Genomic DNA, 15,440 nt, shown 5'->3' with positions numbered 1-15,440 from the left:
TCCCAGCTCTGCGGGGGGGGGGGCTAAACCTCCTGTGTCTCTGCTGGAATCTTGGGAAGAGAGAGAGAGAGAGAGAGAGAGGGAGGGAGGGAGGGAGAGAGACAGACAGACAGACAGACAGAGACAGAGAGAAAGAGAGACAGAGAGAGAGGGAGAGGGAGAGAGGGAGGGAGGGAGGGAGGGGGAGGGAGGGAGAGAGAGAGAGAGACCTTCCTCCTTAACGCCTGGCTGCTTCCCACGTTGCCTTGGTGGACCCCGATGCCATTTGGAAGGTCCCATCTGCTCAAATCCTTCAACAGCAAAGAAAAGCACATTTTGTTTAGGGGGGAAAAAAATAGATCAGAAATTACAGATTGTACCAACCGAATCTCTCTCTCATACACACACACACCCTCACATGCCGGGGGAAGCTCAAAATAGAAGATGGTGATGCCCGATTGAAGGAAGATTAAAAAAAAAAAAAGCAAGTGAAACCGTCAACAAACGAAGATAAACGTCGAAGCCAAAGACGACAGAAGGAAGGGGAAAAAAAATGTCGTATTTTATCAGGACAGCAGAGCGCTCCCGCCATGCAATTCTTTCCAATTTTCCCCTACATTACTCGGGGTTCAAGCATTTACACAAGGCCTCCGTGCAGTTCAATCTCTTCTGCATGTCTCCCGCTAGGCCGGCCCAGTTAGGCGTTGCGCACAACATCCTAAGGATCATAAGCCAAGATTGATGGCCTCGCGCGAAGGGTGAAGTCAACAGATTCTTTAACACAGCCTAGCGCGATGTGTCAAATCACTTTGTGACGTGGGTCACACGCTGCAGTGAAGAACACACTGTTGGTTTTGGTTTAGCGTCCTTGGGTTGACGGCTTGGTGAGTGGTACCTAGCCCATCGTGGCCTGTTTGCCTCCCTTCCTCGGCTGGGAAAAATTTATACAGGTAGTCCTCAACGTACAGCAGTTCATTTAGTGACCGTTCAAAGTCAGAACGACACTGAAAGAAGCAACTTGTGGCAATTTTCACATCTTACAACCGCCGAAGCATTCCCGTAGCAATGGGATCAAAATAGGTGGTCCTCGGCGTACGACGACAGTAGACTCCAAAATTTCTGTTGCTAAGTAATAATAATAATAATAATAATAATAATAATAATAATAATAATAATAAAGTTGGAAGAGACCTTGGAGGTCATCTAGTCCAACCCCCTGCTCAGGCAAGAAACCCTATACTGGACAAATGGCTGTCCAGTCTCTTCTTAAAAACTGCCAGTGTTGGAGCATTCACAACTTCTGGAGGCAGGTTATTAATAATAATAATAAAGTTGGGAGGGACCTTGGAGGTCATCTAGTCCAACCCCCTGCTCAGGCAGGAAACCCTACACCATTTCGGACAAATGGCTGTCCAGTCTCTTCTTAAAAACTTCCAGTGGAGGAGCATTCACAGCTTCTGGAGGCAGGTGGTTCCATTGGTTAAGTGAGACTGTTGCTAAGTGAGTTTTTCTCCATTCGGTGACCTTTTTTTGCCCCAGTTGTTAAGTGAATCACTGCAATTGATAAGTCAGTAACACGGTTGTTAAGTGTGAATCCTGCTCTCCCCCTGACTTTGCTTGTCGGAAGGTCACAAAAGGGGATCGCGTGACCTCGCGAGACTGCGACCATCATAAATACAAGTCTGTGGCCAAGGGTCTGAATTTTGATCACGTGATCGTGGGGATGCCGCCACAGTTCTAAGTGTGAAAAGTGGTCACAGGTCACTTTTTGCAGCCCCGTTGTAATTTCGTACGGTCACTAAATGAACTGTTGGAAGACGATAACTGCCTGTGCAAGCCTGGGACTCTGGGTGGTCTCCCATCCAAATCATCATCAGGAAAACCCTGCCGAGCTTCCAGGATCCTTCGGACTGTAGCCTCTGCCAGGGAGATGGACAGGGGACAGGAGCCCTGGGCCAGGTCTAAATCAGAGGTGTGCCACTGTACCAATTTCATAACAGAATAATAGAGTCGGAAGGGACCTCTGAGGTCTTCTAGTCCAACCCCCCCCCCGCTGCTCAAGCAGGAGACCCTCCGCCATTAAGGAGAAACTTCCTGACAGTGAGAACAATTAACCAGTGGAACCACCTGCCTCCAGAAGCTGTGAATGCTCCAACACTGGAAGTTTTGAAGAAGAGACTGGACAGCCATTTGTCTGAGATGGTCTAGGGCAGGGATAGGCAACCTCGGCTCTTTTATGGCTCGTGGACTTCAACTCCCAGAATTCCTGAGCCAGCCTGGCTCAGCTTGAAAACTCTCCCTTTCCCCTCAGCATGGCTGGCTCAGGAATTCTGGGAGTTGAAGTCCACGAGTCATAAAGCAGCCTAGGCCTAGGCCAGGGGTAGGCAACCTTGGCTCTTTTTATGACTCGTGGACTTCAACTCCCAGAATTCCTGAGCTAGCATGGGGGAACTTGGCCCCTTCATGATTTGTGGACTTCAACTCCCAGAATTCCTGAGCCAGCATGGCTCAGCATGGAAACCTCTCCCTTTCCCCTCAGCATGGCTGGCTCAGGGAATTCTGGGAGTTGAAGTCCACGAGTCATAAAAGAGCCAAGGTTGCCTACCCCTGGTCTAGGGTTTCCTGCCTGGGCAGGGGGTTGGACTAGATGACCTCCAAGGTCCCTTCCAACTTTACCATTATTATTATTATTTGTTGTCCAATCTCTTCTTCAAGAGATAATCTAGATAACTTCCCAGAATTCCCCTGCCAGCAATGTCGAAACCCACACAGTCTTCAAAGTTATCCAGGTTCAGACGCAGCAGTGGCTTACACGCGTGTTGGCAGAGGCTGCAATTCCCACTTGCTGGATTACCCGCCAGAGCAAGCCTCCTTGGAGGCAAGGACGGGGTGGGACCTGATCCACGCTGCCCACGGGGTTGTTTCCCGGGGGGGGGGAAGAGAAGTCAGACCTGACGGGCTGTCGGCCACCTAGTCCAAACCAGCGGCCCCCACCCACCCACCCGAACACGCCCCCCTCGCCGCTCCGTCCCGGCTTCCAGGGCTTGGGGGTGACCTTGGGCGGAGGGGGGGGGGAAGAGTGGAACACACCCTCCTACACGGAGGGAAGCAAGCCGGGAGGGGCAGCCACGCGTGTCACCCAAGCTGGCAGAGCCTCCCCAGGAAGGGGGCTTACAGACAGACAGCCCACCCCCCCCCCCAGGCAAAAGGCGCTGCGTTGCAGGCAGCTGGATAGCCCGCTGCGCCGCCTGCTCGGGGCGGCGTGGGGGGGGGGGAGAGGCGAAGAGGTGGGGGCTTCCAGCCCAGCTCCCCCTCCTCTCCCGGTGCTGAAGCAGCTGCAGCGTCTTCCTCCTCCCTCTCCTCCTCCTCCTCCTCTTCCTCCTCTTCCTCTGCAAGCCGGGCTAGGGGCGCTGCAAGCCAACAAAGGGCTTTCTGCGCCCCCTCCCCATCCTTGCGCGCCGCCAGCTGCGCTCCCCGGCCACAGCAGCGGAGCGCGCGCGGAGCGGGCGCCCCCTGTGGGAGAGGAGCGGAAGCGCCCTTCCTCTTCCTCCTCCTCTCCTCCTCCTCCTCCTCCTCCCCGCCGCGTCTCTGCCCAGCCGGCCAACGGGTCGGGAGCTGGCCGCCTCCTCTTCCCCGGCCGGGCGCCGTGCCTCGCCCGCGGGCCCGGGCCGCTCCCGAGCCGCGCCCCCCCCCCCTAAGCAGCGCGCCCCCCCCCCCCGGATCCCCGCATCTCGCTCGCTCGCAGGACGCCGGCCAGGAGAGGTGGCCGCTGCAGGTAAGGCGCCGGGGACCCGCAGGTGCGGCCAGGGGAGGGGGGCGGCAGCCGGGGGGGGGAGCCCAGGAGGGTCGTCGTGGGTGGGGGAGACTGGGGGGGTCGTCTTCTCGGAGTCTTTCCACCCTTCTCCCTTGCAAGCGAGTTCAGCCTTGGCTCCGGGAGGGGGGCGGGAAAGGCTCGGCTGTGTCAAAAGGGCTGGAGAAATTGGGGCGGGGGGCTTTTGCTGTTCGTGGCAAGGCCGAGGCTCCTTCCCCAAAAAACCCCCGCCCCATTTCCTTCCTTCCTTCCTTCCTTCCTTCCTTCCTTCCTTCCTTCCTTCCTTCCTTCCTTCCTTCCTTCCTTCCTTCTTTCCTTCCTTCCTTCCTTCCTTCCTTTTTTCCTTCCTTCCTTCCTTCCTCCCTCCCTTCCTGGCCATGTATTCTGGCTTCTTGGCCAGGTCTCTACGCCTCCTCACCCACCCACCCACCCCCTCCCGCCTCTCTCGATTTGGCCGGGGGGGGGGTGTTGCCTGGGACCCTGCCCAGAATTGGGAGGGGGAGAGCGACTCCGACCCCACCCCCGCTTTAATTTCTTCCCCAGGCTGAAAAAGCTGGGAAGAAAACAGACCCCAGATCCCGCCCCCCAGACCCCCGCCCGTGTAGGGGCGCATTTGCTATGGCAGCCTCGCAGCGCGCTAGCCATGCTGGAGAAGCCGGTCAGGCATGTGGGCTATTGCAAAAGAGAGAGAGAGAGAGAGAGACGGGGGGGGGCAAGGAGGGGGGTAAAAAAGAGGGGCAGGTTGTGTGCCTTATCTGTTCGACTTCTGCCATTTCATCCCGCCAATCAATTGCATGTTTCCATTTTTTTTTTTTTTGCCCCTTTTGCCTGGCTTGTAAAAACGTTATACTGCAAGAGCAATGATAAACGCCTCTACATTATTTCTTTTTTTTTAAATAAAATAAAGTGGAATGCAGATTTCCTCCCCCCCCCCCACCGCCACTGCCCCTCGTTGACTTTTTTAAATGGAAAACTTTCCTATTGGAATATATAGGTACGGTAATGAGCACCTATGGACTTGATAAAGAGAAAAATGGAGAGGCTCAGTCCAGTTAAAGACCAAGCTTTCAAAATAAAATAAAATAAAATAAGAAGAAGAAGGTTTGGACTGATGGCTCCAGTGTGTGTGTGTGTGTGTGTGTGTGTGTGTGTGTGTGTTTGCCAAGCCAGAAAGTGCTTTAAAAATTGTACAGAGAGCAAAGCTGGAACTAGCCCTTGCCGGTATTGTGGGCTGTTGGAAACTCCACATGGATCTCCCTCCCCCTTCGCTGAAATGGGTGAAATTTCATTAAAAAAAACCCCGTGTCTGGCATGTTTGCATTCTAGATTATTTGTGCATGAGAGGAAGAGTCGGTTGGATGGGAAGGGGGTGGTGGTGAATTTTTTTCCCCCTCCTAGGTGCATCTCACAGGGGTCTGATTGCTGTTTATAAATGGCTGGTGGTGCACAAGTGGGCGAGACCAACGGGGTGGGAGGCAAGCAAACTGAGCAGTTTGCACACTCAGGCGCAACTGGGCGAATGTCCCTTGCAAAACGGGCAAAGGAGCCCGCTTGGAATATGGCAACCAGGTTTTGGGTTGCTACGATGTTTAAAAAAAAATGTTTTAAAAAAAAAAGAGACTCTGGAAAGAGTGCAGAGAAGAGCAGGAAATGATTAGAGGATAAAACAGACGAAGAACAGTTAGAGGAATTGGGTAGATCTCGTGAAAAGAAGGATGAGGGGAGACCTGATAGCCATCTTCCAGGATTTGAGGGGCTCCTACAAAGGTCAGGGGGTCAGTTTTCCAAAGCACCAAAAGGCAAGACGAGAAACAAGGGATGGAAACTAACCATGGAGAGAAGCAACCTAGAAATAAGGAGGAATTTCCTAACGGTGAGAGCAATCAACGACTTGCCTAACAGAAGTTGTGGGTGCTCCATCACTGGAGTCTTTTCCTGTCTGAGCAGGGAGGGGGTTGGACTAGAGCAGGGCTTTTCAACCAGTGGTGCGGGTACCACCTGTGGCATATTGGCACCTGGCAGGTGGTACGCGACCATCCTAGAAAAGGGGTAGCCGGGGAGGGGAAGGAGCTGAACCGGTGGCAGCAGCGCACAAGCCTGAGCGAGAGACGGCTGGAGCTGCAGGGCTGTCAGGGCTCAGCGGAAGCGCCAGGATCAGTGCCTCTTTGGGGCTGTCAGGGCTCAGCGGAAGCCCCAGGATCAGCGCCAGGATCCAGCTGGACCTCAGCACTGATCCTGGTGCTTCTGCTGAGCCCCGAAGAAGCACCGATCAGCTGGAATGTTGCAGCCACTCCAGGGTCTTGTGATTTACATTCAGATGCTTGGCCACTGATTCATATTTACGACGGTCCCAGTGTCCCAGGGTCATGTGAAGGGACCAAAACCTGCTGCAACCACCCAGCAGACGGGGGGGGGGGAATAAAAATCAAACACCCCCCACTCCACCCCCGCTGCCAATCCTCAACAGAAATGCTCACAACAATGAAAACCTCGGACAGGAGGAAGAGCATCGCTGGGCGGGCGGGCAGGCAGGTGTCTTGCTTGGCTGTGGCTTGGGGGGCCCTTTTTTCAGTGCCATTGTAACTTTGAACAAGTCACTAAGCAAACTGTTGTAAGTTGAGGACTACCTGTACTTGATCACTTTTTTCCTTTTTTTTTTTTTTTTGGTCATCAAGTTTTTGACCCCTTGCTAGGCGACTGGTGGTCCTCGGATGTTGCCCTATCCCAAAAGTGGTACAGTGGGTAAAAAGGTTGAAAAGCCCTGGACTAGATGACCTTCAAGGTCCCTTACAACACTGTTATTCTATTATTCCCTGGAAGATGAACTTCCGGCTGTTTCATTTCTCGCTCTGAATCTTTGTGGGTGGCCACAGTTCCAGGCTCCCCGTTGTATCTTCATTGAAGGGAGAGACTTAAGTCTCATTCTGGAAAGGAAAAAATCTTACTGAGTATCTGGGTTTGTTTGTAAGATATTGGCGTGCATATGTTTTATGTAGTTCAGGGGTCCGCAACCTGTGGGCCATAGCCCACTCCCGGACCATGGCCTGCTGACCAACGAGTTGCAGGACTGGCTGGCCAGACTGCGCACACCCATGTGTTAGATGGCGAAAACGGCACCGCGTGCCAAAAACGGGGCACCACGCCGCAAAAAACAGGGTGGCCCTAGCGCCCGTGTGGCAAAAAGGGGGTGGTGCTAGTGAGTGTCATGTGGGCACTAGCACCGCCCTGTTTGGGTCAGGCGTGCTCAGGGCCCGGTTGTGTGTGAGTGCGCGTAAAATGCGTCCCCTTCCTTTTCTCCTCCAGTCTGCCCTCCGAGAAAGATCGGGGACCTCTGGTGTAGTTGGTCTCTTGCTGTCACCCCGAGCTTGATGGTGACATGTTTGTGCACAAATCAATCCTTTTTAGAAATGGCGGATGCTTTCTTTGGTCCTGGGGACAGGGAGAGGAGGAATTATAGTTTGGTTTGTAAACTCCGAAACCTCGGAGACAGGTGACCCTGGTTTCATAGGTGTTCAAATAGGCAGAAAATAAAGAAGGCCAGTCTGAGGTTATTTAATCGCCCTCTTATTCTGCCAGTCTTGATACGTGGGATGCTATAAAAGCCGCTGCTGCTATAAAAATGACAATCAGAAGAGTGGCAATAATAGCAGTAATAATAATGTCACACTAGAGTGCAATTATAATTTAGCACTTAATAATAATAATTTTCACAAGTTTGGAAGGCCCAAATTAGGATTCGGCTGCTCCTTAAACAAAAGATGCTTTCATTATTTTCACTTTTAGAAGAGAACTTATTGCTGGGGTGCCCAGTTGCGAAGGGACACTGAGGCGGAGAGGAGGACAGGTGTGGTTAACCAGACTGCTGGCAAAAACAGGTAGTCCTCAATTTACGACTGTTCGTTTACTGACGGTTCGAACGGCAGTGAAAAAAAGGGACCGGTGACCGTTTTTCACATGTGCGACTGTTGCAGGACCCCCATGGTCACGTGATCAAAATTCAGAGGCTTGGCAACTGACTTGGACTTACGACGGTTGCAGAATCCCCGGGTCATGTGATCATCCCCTTTTGCGAGCAAGCAAAGTTGATGTGGAAGCCACTTTACAACTGTGTTCCTAACTCGTCAGCTGCAGTGATCAAAGGTCATAAAATGGGGCAAAACTCACTTTGTGTTAGCAGTGGAAATTTTGGGCTCAATTGTGGTCATAAAATGAGGATTACTTGTAAGGGAGTTTAATCTGCACGTCATAAACAAGACAGTTAATAGATGCCCAAAATTCTTAAAAATATGGAGGCTTGAAACACGATAGAACAATGTTTTTTGACCTTGGCAAAGTTAATATGTGTGGACTTAAACTCTCAGAATTCTTAAAGCATGCTGGCTGGAGGATTCTGGGAGTTGAAGTCCATCCCTCTTTAAGCATGCTGGCTGGGGGATTGTGGGAGTTGGTCCACCCATTTTAAAGCCTGCTGGATGAGGGATTCTGGGAGTTGAAGTCCATCCCCTTAAAGCATGCTGGCTGGGGGATTGTGGGAGTTGAAGTCCACCCCTCTTAAAGCATGCTGGCTGGGGGATTCTGGGAGTTGAAGTCCAGCCCTCTTAAAGTCTGCTGGATGAGGGATTCTGGGAGTTGAAGTCCAGCCATCTTAAAGCCTGCTGGATGAGGATTCTGGGAGTTGAAGTCCATCCCCTTAAAGCATGCTGGATGGGAGATTTTGGGAGTTGAAGTCCACCCATCTTAAAGCATGCTGGCTGGGGGATTCTGGGAGTTGAAGTCCAGCCCTCTTAAAGCATGATGGATGGGGGATTCTGGGAGTTGAAGTCCAGCCATCGTAAAGCATGCTGGCTGGGGGATTGTGGGAGTTGAAGACCACCCATCTTAAAGCATGCTGGCTGGGGGATTCTGGGAGTGGAAGTCCAGCCCTCTTAACATTTTCAAGGCTGACAAACACGGAAGTAGACATTTTCCAGAGCTGTTTCTACCTCTTCTATTTGGTCCTGCCTTTTTACAAACACATCTTGTTCCTATATACCCCATGCTTTCTCCCTTCTGGTTAATACATCTGACCTCTTTTCTTTCCCAAGAAGAAATGAGATGCTTTTGCTGAGTAAACTTTCCTGACGAGGACGTACAAAAATGAGATTTTAGAGTGGGGCCAGTTCTTGCAACCCACTTCCATCCCTGGAGGTGTCCAGTTATTTGGATTATTTTTGACCCATTCTGAATAGGCATCGCAGGCAGTCCTCGACTTACCACGATCTGTTTAGCGGCCATTGGAAGTTACAGCAGCACAGTCTTGCGACCGTTTTTCACACTTATGACCGTTGCAGCATCCCCACAGTCCTGTGATTAAAATTTGGGCTGGTGACTCATATTGATGACAGTTATGTGATCACCAGCCAGCTTCCCACAAGCAAAGTCAGGGGGGGAGCCAGATTCGTTTTAAAGACCGCGTGATTCACTTAACAATTGCAGGGATTCACTTAACAACTGAGGCAAAATGGGGCGTAACACACTTAGCAGTCTTGCTCAGCAATGAAAATTTTAGGCTCCATTGTGGTCTTAAGTGGAGGACTTAGGCCTCTTCTCCCAGCCCGGCTTCCTTTGCTAGCTCAACTGTGTTAAGCTGTGTATATTTAGCCTCTGATGAATTTTTTCTCGCTCTTTACATAGACTTTACACCTCGACTCAGAAGGTGTTGTGCCAGGGCCCAGCCTGTCCCTTCGTCACATCCGTGGCTTATTTTGGGGGGTGTTGCTTCCTTCTCATATTATGGGGACACTGGGATTTCTGCCCTGTTGGTCGTGTTGGCCTTGAGGGAAACGAGTGCGAATCTCGCAACCTTTGGCTGATCTGAAACCAGCAGGTGAGAAAGCAGACCAGTGGATCCCTTTATTTTCCTTTTTTCAGCAAGGACGGCCCTTTTACGACTCCCTTCGTAAACTTTGACTCCCAGAATTCCCTTCCCATCCCATTATTATATTAATTAACCAGTGGAACTGTTCACCACCAGAAGTTATGGGTGCTCCATCACTGGAGGTCTTTAAGAGACTGGACAGCCATCTGTCTGAAATGGTGTGGGGTCTCCTGCTTGAGCAGGGGGCTGGACTAGAAGACCCCCCGAGGTCCCCATTATTATATGTCCTGTGACAACCTGCAAGGCTGTCCAGGTGTGTGGATGTACAGGTGACAGAGTGACCAATTTCCAGTGGGAAGTAAAAGCGGAGTCATTCTGAATTTTTTCTAAGATGTCATGTGGCAACAACATCCCACTCAGGTATCATAAAGAGCTTCAGAATCCCATTCTGGGTGACGATGAGGTTCGTATTAGCTCAATCGTAATTTGTTGTGTAGGCCTTAAGCTCACATTCAGGCATCCTCTGTGGGTTACAAGCCAGAATGGTGGGAATCCTGCCCCAGGCATAGCCATAAATCAAGTCAGACATACAGGTAAGTCCACAACTCACAACAGTTTGTCCCGTGGCCATTCAAAGCCACAACGGCTCTGGAAAAAGTGACGTAGGGCAGTTTTTCACACTTATGACCGCTGCAGCCTCCTCGTGGTCACGTGATCAAAATTCAGGCACTTGGCAACTGGCTTGCATTTACGACGGTCATAGTGTCCCGGGGTCATGTGATCCCTTTTGCGATCTTTTGACAAGCAAAGTCAATGGGGGAAGCCAGATTCGCTTAACGACCGTGTGACTAACTTAACAACTGCAGTGATTCACTTGACAACTGTTACAAGGAATGTCGTAAAAGGGGGCAAGACTCACTTAACAAACGTCTCACTTAGCATTGGGTGCCCCTTTGCGGTCGTAAGTGGAGGACTACCTGCAATCAGGTGGAAGGAATCCCCATGTTGAGTTGAGGACTCAAATATGGGTGACGTCAAGGGTGCCGAGAGCCCGTATTTGCTGATTTGACACCCCGTCGGGGATGATGGGAGTAGGAGTACCTGTATAGAGGAAGTCTATAGGCGCCACTTCAAGGTTGACACATCCTTCTGTCTTCAGGGTGGCAATTGGGTCAACCGTGCGAGTCCTTCAGCCTCGTATCACGGGCGGCCTCTGAACCCCGAATGCCCACCAGGAGAGCTTCCGTGGCAAATCTTCCCAGCAAGCCATGGATGATCAACATGATAGCAGTCTGCCAGTATCTCAGGGGCTGCCCCCCAAAAAGAGGGAGTCAAGCTCTTCTCCAAGGCGCCTGAAGGCAGGACAAGAAGCAACAGATGGAAACCAATCAAGGAGAGAAGCAACCTGGAACTAAGGAGAAACTTTCTGACAGTGAGAACAATTAACCAGTGGAACAGCCTGCCTCCAGAAGCGGTGAATGCTCCAACACTGGAAGTTTTTAAGAAGAGACTGGACAGCCATTTGTCTGTAATGGTGTAGGGTTTCCTACCTGAGCAGGGGGTTGGACTAGATGACCTCGAAGGTCCCTTCCAACTATATTATTATTATTATTATTATAACATTACAGCCTGTTGGAGGCCATCCAGTTGGAGAAAGCTTATTCACCAGCCTCCGTTATCTCGATCTGTCACACACAACCATTTCCATGACAACCACTTTTTTTACCTGCCTCGTTCATCCCAGCAGAGAGAAGAAGCCACGGTGGCACCTGCTTTGCATGCAGCCCAGCCCAGATTCCATCCCTGGGTCTTAACCTAGTTAGTTTAGCCCTGGTTAATTAGGCTCAATCTCGGTGCCTCTCTACCGATCGCCCTCAACTGACAATAGTTTGCTTAGCGACCCTTCAAAGTTACAACGGCGTTGAAAATAGTGACCGTTTTGCATAGTTGTGACCCTTTCAGCCTTCCCACAATCACATGATCAGAATTCAGGCATTTGGCAACTGGTATCTATCTATCTATCTATCTATCTATCTATCTATCTATCTATCTCTATCTCTCTATCTCTATCTCTAATCTATCTATCTATCTCTGTCTATATCTATCTATATATATCTATATATATATCTATCTATATCTCTATATAATATATCTATATATCTATATCTATCTATTTCTATCTATCTCTAATCTATCTATCTATATCTATCTATCTATCTTTATCTATATCTATCTATGTCTATCTCTATCTCTAGCTAATCTATCTATATCTATCTATATCTCTATATAATATATCTATATCTATCTATCTATCTATCTATCTATCTATCTATCTAATCTATCTATATCTCTAGCTAATCTATCTATAATCTATCTATCTATCTATCTATCTCTATCTCTATATAATATATCTATATATCTATAACTTTATCTATATCTATATCTATCTGTCTGTCTATATCTCTAATATATCTATTTATCTATCTATCTATCTATCTATCTATCTCTATCTCTGTCTCTATATATAATATATCTATATCTATCTATCTATCTATCTATCTAATCTATCTCACTTAACTATATGTATGTATAATAATAATATATATAATAATATGTATACTATATGTATATATAATAAGGTCAAACGAATTAGTCCTCAACTTACAACAGCTTGCTTAATGACCATTCAAAGTTACAATGGCATTGCAAAAAGTGACTTATGACTGTTTTTCACACTTAACGACCGTCACAGCATCCTCCACAGTCACATGATCAAAATTCTGGCGCTTGGCAACTGACTCGTATTTTTGATGGTTGCCATGTCCGGGGGGGGGGTCACATGATCCCCTTTTGCGACCTTCTGACAAGCAAAGTTAACGGGGGGGAAGCCGGTTTCACTTAATGACCGGGTTACTAATTTATCAACTGCAGAGATTCACTTAACAACTGAGGCAGTTGTTGAGTTTTGTAGCATTGTATCACTTTTTTTGCAACAGTTGTTAAGCAGTTGTTAAGTGAATCTGCCTTCCCCGTTGATGTTGCTTGTCAGCCATAAAAGGGGATAACGTGACCCCAAGATATTGCAACCGTCATAAGTACATGCCAGTTGCCAAGCGTCTGAATTCTGATCATGTGACCTTGGGGAGTCTGCAACGGTCGTAAGTGTGAAAACTGGTCTAAATCACTTTTTTCAGGGCCGTTGTAACATTGAACAGTCACTAAACAAACTGTTGTAAGTTGAGGACTATCTGTATATATAATAAGGTCAAAGGAATCTCAGTACAACTAGTCCTCAACTTACAACAGCTCCCTTAGTGATGATTCAAAGTTACAACGGTACTGAAAGAAGTGACTTGTGAACATTTTCCCCACTTATGATCCTTTGCAGAATCCCCCTGGTCACGTGATCAAAATTCAGACCCTTGGCAAATAACCCATAGTTATGACCGTCATAGTGTCCTGGGGTCATGTGACCCCCTTTTGCAACCTTCTGACAAGCCAGATCAGTGGGGGAGCCAGATTCACTTAACAACCATGTTACTCACTTAACTACATGCAATGATTCACTTAACAACTCTGGCAGGAAAGGTCATAAAATGAGTCAACATTTGCTTAACAAATGTCTCCCTTGGCGACATACATTTGGGGCTCAATAGGGGTCGTAAGTCGAGGACTCCCTGTGGGTTTATATAAATAAATATATTTTACATCTAAATACACAATAAGCAAGATAGTCCTGCCCATTGCTACATCATGAGGTAAATTGTCAGGTAAGTCGCAGACCACACAGAATTAAAAAAAAAAAAGGCGGGAAAAAAGGGAAACGCCCCCTTCTCACCCAGCAACCAATTATAATGCAGATTGCCTCATGCGGGAGCCCGCCCTCTCCAATCAATCAACCACAACTCTGTCTTCTGGCTCATTCTAAAGTACACGTCATCTTCCAGCTATTAAATTAAATACCGTAAGAGTTTTTCACACTTAATGACGGTTGCCACATCCCCCTGGTCACGTGATCAAAATTCAGAGGCTTGGCAACCGACTCGTATTTATGACGGTTTGCAGTGACCTGGGGTCATGTGACCCCTTTTTGCCACCTTCTGACGAACAAAATCAATGGGGAAGCCCAATTCACTTCACAAACGTGTTACTCAGTTAACCACTTGCAATGATTCATTTAACAACCGTGGTGAGAAAGGTCGTAAAATGAGGCCAAATTCACTGAGCACATGTTTCATTTAGCAACGTAGATTTTGGGCTCAATGGTGCTCATAAGGACTTACCTGTGTCAGGTTTAGCACTCAAATATCGGCGAGCTCAAGGCCATCTGTGGCTGCCAAGAGCCCATATTGGCTGATTTGATCGTCCCCCATTGGGGATGATGGGAGTGGGGATACTACGTCAGCGACTCCTAGCCCCAACGTTGTGGCTTCGTACACAAGGGCTGAGAATTATTGGAAAAAGATACATACTTGGTTAGAAAAGATATTGGGAGAACATGTAGATTTTAAACCCGAACTTTTTTTTATTGGGTATCATGCCAGAAAAGATTAACAAACAAAGCCTATATTTGATTTTACACATCACAACAGTGGCAAGAATAATATTTGCACAATATTGGAAAAATGAAGAAATACCATCAGATGAAGAAATAATTAAAAAAAAATACTAGAATGCGCAGAGATGGACAGACTGACTATGAGACTGAAAGAAAAAGAAGAAACAGAATATTATCAAACTTGGGACTTATTTTACCGATGGTTAGAGGACAGAATAAAGGATTAGGAATGAAATATGTACTAGTGTATTTAAACTCAGACAGCACGTTGGTTGAAAAATTATTATTGCATGCATGGAAAAGGTCAATAAAATCTTATTTTAAAAAAAGAGCTGAGGGTTCACGGGCTGTTGTCGACTTCACAGCAAGGAGAGGGTTGCGTAGTTGCGTGTCAGAGGAGTAACTCAGCTGGCCAACCTTAGATTGACTGTTGGCCTGCAGCCTTTGGAGAATTCGATGCAAACAATTGATTCCAGTCTGGAGAGCGGAGAAGGGAATGTCATTGGAGCTTGGGGTGAAATTGACATTTGTCTAGCAAAATATGGCAGCTGGCCCCGCCATTCTTCCTTGCTAAAAAAGGAACATTTTCTGAAAATGAAAATGAAATTTCCACGGGTCGGAGATAACCAGAGAAAACCCACTGGGTAAGGCAGCACTAACGACTGCAATGGAGCTCAAAATTTCTGCTACTAAGCCAGACAATGGTTAAGTGAATTTGCCCCATTTTACGACCTTTCTCGCCACCGTTGCTAAGCGAATCAACACAGTGGCTCAGTTAGCAACAAGGAAGCTGCAACTGTCATAAATACCAACCAGTTGCCCAGCATTTGAATTTGGACTGCAAGGGATGTTGCAACGGTCGTAGGTTTGACCAACAGTCCTAAGTCACATTTTTAGTGCCATCGTAACTTTGAATGGCCACTAAACGAACCGTTGAAAGATACCGGGGTGCTTTTTTGTGTGGCTTTTCTGGAAGGAAGCTAGTAGTAAATTCAAGAACGAAAAACAAGCATCAATGAAAATTCTAGTCCTCAGGAGGAAAAACCACAATTATTTAGTAATAGTAATAGTAGTAAAGTTGGAAGGGACCTTGGAGGTCATCTAGTCCAACCCCCTGCTCAGGCAGGAAACCCTACATCATTTCTCCAAGGAGGCTGTTGCAGATTGAAAGCGCTTTGGAAGATACAACCGCCGTTTACAAATCAGGCCACTTTAAGACTTGTGGACTTCAACTC

General features: G+C 48.2%; 1 protein-coding gene across 1 annotated transcript in view; it reads left to right on the top strand.

Moving 5' to 3' along the window:
- Positions 1 to 3,724: 3,724 nt before the first annotated feature.
- Positions 3,725 to 15,440, top strand: part of FBXO41 (F-box protein 41) — a 52,518-nt gene continuing 40,802 nt past the window's right edge. The window contains exon 1 of the mRNA XM_039368850.1: positions 3,725 to 3,754. The gene's annotated coding sequence lies outside the window, so the exon portion shown is untranslated. The remainder of the gene's footprint in view (positions 3,755 to 15,440) is intronic.

The sequence above is a fragment of the Crotalus tigris genome, unplaced genomic scaffold (genome assembly GCF_016545835.1).
Source record: "Crotalus tigris isolate CLP2741 ecotype Arizona unplaced genomic scaffold, ASM1654583v1 scf7180000020941.558017, whole genome shotgun sequence".
In the NCBI taxonomy this organism is placed as follows: Eukaryota; Metazoa; Chordata; class Lepidosauria; order Squamata; family Viperidae; genus Crotalus; species Crotalus tigris.
Note: the sequence above shows the minus strand (reverse complement) of the source record. Positions and strands in the feature narration are given on the sequence as shown.